Below are 5,808 nucleotides of genomic sequence, written 5' to 3'. Positions count from 1 at the left end.
GACTGTATGTTTATGTATAGATTATACATATATTTATGTATAGATTATCGGTTATTCAGAAAGAAAGGACATTCGCAGATAGTATAGATTATACATATATTTATGTATATTATATATTTTATATTATTTATATTTATATATTATAAATAAATGCATATGTACTATATATCATAATATATTATTTTATATGTATTTCTAGTCTTTTTATAATGTAATATAATATTATAAAAATAAAAAACTAAAAAGTCGATGAACTGAACCGACCAGTTTTGATGGCTAGTTTTTAAAAAACTGATATCATCAGTTTGGTTTTAAAAAAATGTCTATGATTTAATTAACCAAACCATGAGCACCCCTAATCGCTAATAATTTGGTTTTGAATTAGGGGTAATCATGGCCCAGGCCAGACCCGTCCATCATTCACGCCTGGCCCTATATGGGTTCAGGCCAAGCCGGGCTGCGATTTTAGGCCTCACAAAATTAAATAGTTGTACATTGTAACCCGTAATAAACGTGTAACCTTAATATGAAGAAAAAAATCTTATAACCTATAAGAAATTAAATCTTAGGATTAAATCTTTGTAACTTATAATATGTTATAATTGGTCACTAGTATTCTAAAAATAATAGTTGTAATAAGTTGATTCTTCTGTTGAGATTTCAAGCATTGGCAATCAAAGTGTATCTTTCCCTAATCTTGCCTATAGCTTTTGTTGAAGACTAAAGAAAATTTTCAGCAATTGAGTTCCTTCTATTTTTGCTATATAAATAAAAAGGGGCAAATTTCTTAAAGTACTTTTATGTATGGGTGAGCAAAAAAAATCAAAAAATTGAATTGATCAAAAAAATTGATTGAAACTAAATAGAAAAATCAGTTAATCGAACTGATCGGTTCGGTTTTGGTTCAGTATTTTTAAAAAATCAAAGGTACCGGTTTGGTTTCAGTTAACTAATATAAAAAACTAACTGTTAACCAAACCGACCGGTATACATATATTCTATATATTTTATATATATTTATGTATATTATATTATATTTATAAATTAATAAATATGCATTATATATACATATATATATATTTATAATATATGATATATTATTTATTAATTAAAATATAATATTTTATATATATTTATAATTTTTATTATATATATATTATAAAAATTGAAAAACTGAAAAACCGATTGGTTTCGATTCAGTTTCGGTTACTAGTTTTCCAAAATCTAGTAGGACCGGTTTGGTCCTAAAAAAAGCCCATGGTTCAGTTAATCGAACCGTGAGCACCCCTACTTTTATGGTTTAAGAAATTGACTAGTGCTACCCTTACTGTTTGCATATTGTCTTAAAACACTCTTAAGTGTTTTGACAATTGACTAGTTCTACCCTTACTATTAGCGTTTGTTAACGTTATGTCACAATCCTTACACATGTTACACTACATAAGGTATAAAACTTTTTTAAAACCCAATATTACCCTCTGTCCCGCTTAACCCAATACACCGGTCAGTCAAATACATAATCTCTGACGACCCAATTTGTTTTAATGGAAACCCCGTCGTCAAGAAAGAGCGCAGAATTTGAAAAAGCAACTCTAGAGAGAGAGAAAGATCGTTTTGGATTTTCAGTTGAAGGAAACTGGTAAGACCGGATTGAGAAATGTCATATTAGAGAGTGTGAAGGAAGCCGATAACGCATCCAACTTGAGCTCCATGTCGTCATTGCTCAATAGATTAGGGATTTAGGGGCTAGGGTGTGTGTGCTGGAGTTGGAACTATAAGCCCCTGTTTCAGTTATCTTCTCCCATCGGCGCACCACCCATTACAATTTACAGTGGTGGCTCCAATTTCGAAGATAAAAGTATTAGTAAAAGTCATATTGCCGTCAAGTCTCTCGTCTCTCTTGGCTCACGAGCTGCATTGCTGATATTGCTCATCACTAAACTTACCTGTGTGCAGCCTTCCATGTGTCGAGCACGTCTCAGACACCTAGTGCTGAAGTTGACTGGAGCTGCCTCTACAACACTCCAAATTGTTTCCCGTATGCCTACTCAATGCAATCTGTCACCCGTGACCTCTCTCTCTCTCTCTCATGACTTGCCAATACGCTTTCACCGGAGTAGACAACTCCTTTATAGGTAGGTTTATTGTAGTTTTGAAAAATTTATATTAGTGAGTTTTTTTTTTTTGAAATTTAATAAATAGTAAAGCGTAAATATGATATTTTATTTTTTCTATTAATACTTAGTGGTGATGTCAATTGTCAGAAAATTTAAGGGTGCTTTAAGATAACATGTAAACAATAAGGGTAGAGTTAGTCAATTTCCTGAATCATATGGGTATTTTAAGAAATTTATCCAATAAAAATAGGGTAAAATATAAAAACATCCCCTAAAGTTTCTAACAATCATAAAAACCTCCCTTATATTTTTACTTTAGCAAAAGCCTCCCTTCTATTTTTGAAAAATTTAACAAATACCTCCCTTCCGTCAATGACTAAGACGGAAAACGTTAAAGAGATGATCATTTTTTTCAAAATACCTATTTTATCCTTTTACGAAGTAATGTGCATATGTTTTTACTAAAATAGCATTGTCACTCAAACACTATTCATCTTCTTCCTCACACGCACTACTGCAGAATGGCAGTGCACTCCATAATAATCCACTCAAACATTGTTCATCTTCTTCAACTACTTCACCATTAAAGCGTTCATGGAGTCTTGCACGAGAAATTTGTAGGTTCTTCTCACGGAGTCTTGCATAATAAATCTATAGGTCCTTCCTCTCCTCTAGATCCAAAGCAAAATTCGCCCGCCAACTATGGAAGCAAAAATGGAGCACTTCTAGGTTTTTGCTCTCGCTACAAAATACAATGCTTTCTCCTCCACTAATATCCTCTCCTCTTTACTCCTCTTGGGTTTAGCTTGTTTAATAGTGGCTCTTCTTTACTGGGCTTACCTAGGTGGACCCACTTGGGGAAGGTACTAGTGGAAAAAGGAACTAGAACCAAGCCAATACCAAGGCCGAGAGGATTTCCTGTGTTTGGAAGCATGAATCTTATGGCTAGCCTCGCGCACCACCAGCTAGCAGCTATGGCGGAGCAGTGTGGAGCTAGTCGGCTCATGGCTTTCAGTCTCGAAAAGACTCGTGTCATCGTCACTTGTAACCCTGATGTAGCGAAAGAGATCTTGAACAACTTTGTCTTTGCTAATCGTCTTGTGAAGGGGTCAGCTTACAGTTTGATGTTCAATCGAGCCATCAAATTCACTCCTTTTGGCATTTACTGGAGAATGCTTTGAAAAATTGTTGCCACCCATCTTTTCTGCCCAAAACAAATCAACAGGTTGAAAGAGTAGATGTTCCAAATTGATAGTCAAATGGTATCATCTCTTTAACGTTTTCCATCTTGGTCATTAACGAAAGGGTGAAGCAGTTGAAGAACCTATAGATTTTCTATGAAAAGAACCTACAAATTTCTCGTGCGAGACTCTATGAACACTTTAATGGCAAAGCAGTTGAAGAAGATGAGCAGTGTTCGAGCAGATTATGGAGTTGTTAAGATAGGGCTATTTTAGTAAAAACAGATGCACATTAATTTTTAAAGAGTAAAATAGGTATTTTGAAAAATGATCATGTCTTTAACGTTTTCCGTCTTCGTCATTAACGGAAGGGAGGTATTTATTGAATTTTTCAAAAACTGATGGGAGGTTTTTTCTAAAGTGGAACTATAGGAGAGGTTTTTATGATTGTCATAAACTTTAGGGGAGGTTTTTGTATTTTACCCTAAAAAATATAATATCCCAGCTCAGCTCATGTAGTTGCTTGGAGAACAAAAAGCTAAGCCATGACTTTTTTCAGTTTACTATGTATCCACCATGGATTCCAAATGTTTTGTACTATATAAAAAAGTCGATTGTTCTTTTTCTTTTCTATTGGTAATAAATAAGAATATTTATTACATATTGAAAATACTTGTAATAAGCTTGTAATAGTGTTATGTGATAGAAAATTTTTATGTTTTTTCATGTAATCCCTTTAAAGGCTTGTTAGTTGTTATGTTCAAATAAAGGATTTCAAGGGATCTTCACAAATCCAATACACTTATAATCTGTAAGTGTATGAAGTATAATCTATGATTTTTATCAAATATAAAATATGTACCATATAAAAATGTATTATCCATTAAAAAGAATCACTTTGTCATATCCATAAACATAACCTATATTAACATATCCATTAAAATGCAATATGTAATCTGTAACTTGTAATTTATAATTTGTAATCTATGAATATATTTATCAACAAAAAATCAACCTATAACCCATAATATCTATAAAAGACCAAGTTGTAGTATCTAGAAATATTGCCTATAAGCTCACCTATAATATATATCAAAAAGGGAAATTGTCTAAAACTCACCATGACTTTGCAACATTTCTCTTAAATTCACCATAACTTTTCAAAATGTCCAAAAAACCCATGCCAATATTTTGACATTAAATAAACCAACAAATGTTGGGAGATTACTATTTTACCCTTTATTATATTCACCATCATTGTATCTTCTAACATTTCTTGAGATGAAGAACATAATCACTACTGGAGAAGAAATGAGTGTCGGTATCTGATGGTGGTGTCTGTTTTTGTATTGCTAATGAGATGAAAGTAGATTGCTGATTTGGTGATTATGACTATGGAATATTGTAAGATGGGTGCTTAAGCGCCCTCAAACTCAAAGTGGGACCCCACCCAATAGAGGAGTTGGCAAGTGGAAACATGAGTAGAAGCCGCTTCTTTCACTTCTCCTTTTCTTCTCTCAAAAAACCCCAAGATTGAACTAAATCCATGTAAGAGAAACAGATAGAGGTGTAAATCGGGTCGTACTACTCGCGGCCTAGCACGATGGTCCGCAGGTTGTGCTAGTTCCGGCATGATCATGCGGGTTGTACTGGGCCTAGGGTTTTAGGTCCATGGGCCGGCATGACCCATATATATTATTTATATATATTTCATATATATTTATATAATATTATATAAATTACAATTATATAATAATATATAGTATATAATATATTAATAAAATTAATATATAAATAAATAGCTTTGGCTCGATGCATGACTTGACCTGGTCCAAAGCTCGGCCCATAGGCCATCCTGGCCTGTGGCATGTCACAGGTCTGGGCCGTGGGTCGTGCCTGTCTGACCCCCAAATTTTTCACCGGGGAGGGCAGCACGGCCCATAACAACTTGCGGGCTAGCACGACATGACCCACACTTCGCACAGGCTACCCTCAGGCCATGCCGGGCCAACCCGGCACGACCCATTTTACACCTCTAAAAACAGAAGAGTCAACAATCTAGATTCTCTTCTCATCTCAAGACCCTTCTCTTCCTCATTATTTCTCCTCTTCTCTAGTTTAAGATTGGCCGGGATGTTTGCTTTTGTTTCTTTTTCATACACCTCCTATTCTATTTGAAAGAGAGTGGGAGGAAAAGAAAGGGAACGATCTGTCTCCATTGTCGATTATAGCTTTAAAGACGGTATTTTCTAAAATAGAACCATTGATTAGTTTTCCTCTCACTATGGACCTTTTCTACAAATCTCTCTCGATTTACTTTCTAAAACAGAGTTGTCGCTGATCAGTTTTCCCTTACAACCTCTGCAATACACACTTTCTCATTTACACACTCAACCCTTCTTCTTCCTGCCACTTTCTTCTATTCTCTTTATTACTCTCTTAAAACTCTCTAGAGCCATGGATTCTGGTAACAGTAGAAGTATTAATCATCAAGTGGTGGTGATGAGTAG

The sequence above is a fragment of the Nelumbo lutea genome, chromosome 2, assembly GCF_056320005.1.
Source record: "Nelumbo lutea isolate HS-2025 chromosome 2, American lotus-T2T, whole genome shotgun sequence".
Taxonomy (NCBI): domain Eukaryota; kingdom Viridiplantae; phylum Streptophyta; class Magnoliopsida; order Proteales; family Nelumbonaceae; genus Nelumbo; species Nelumbo lutea.
The sequence above is the reverse complement of the archived record's forward strand: the minus strand, read 5'-3'. Positions refer to the sequence as shown.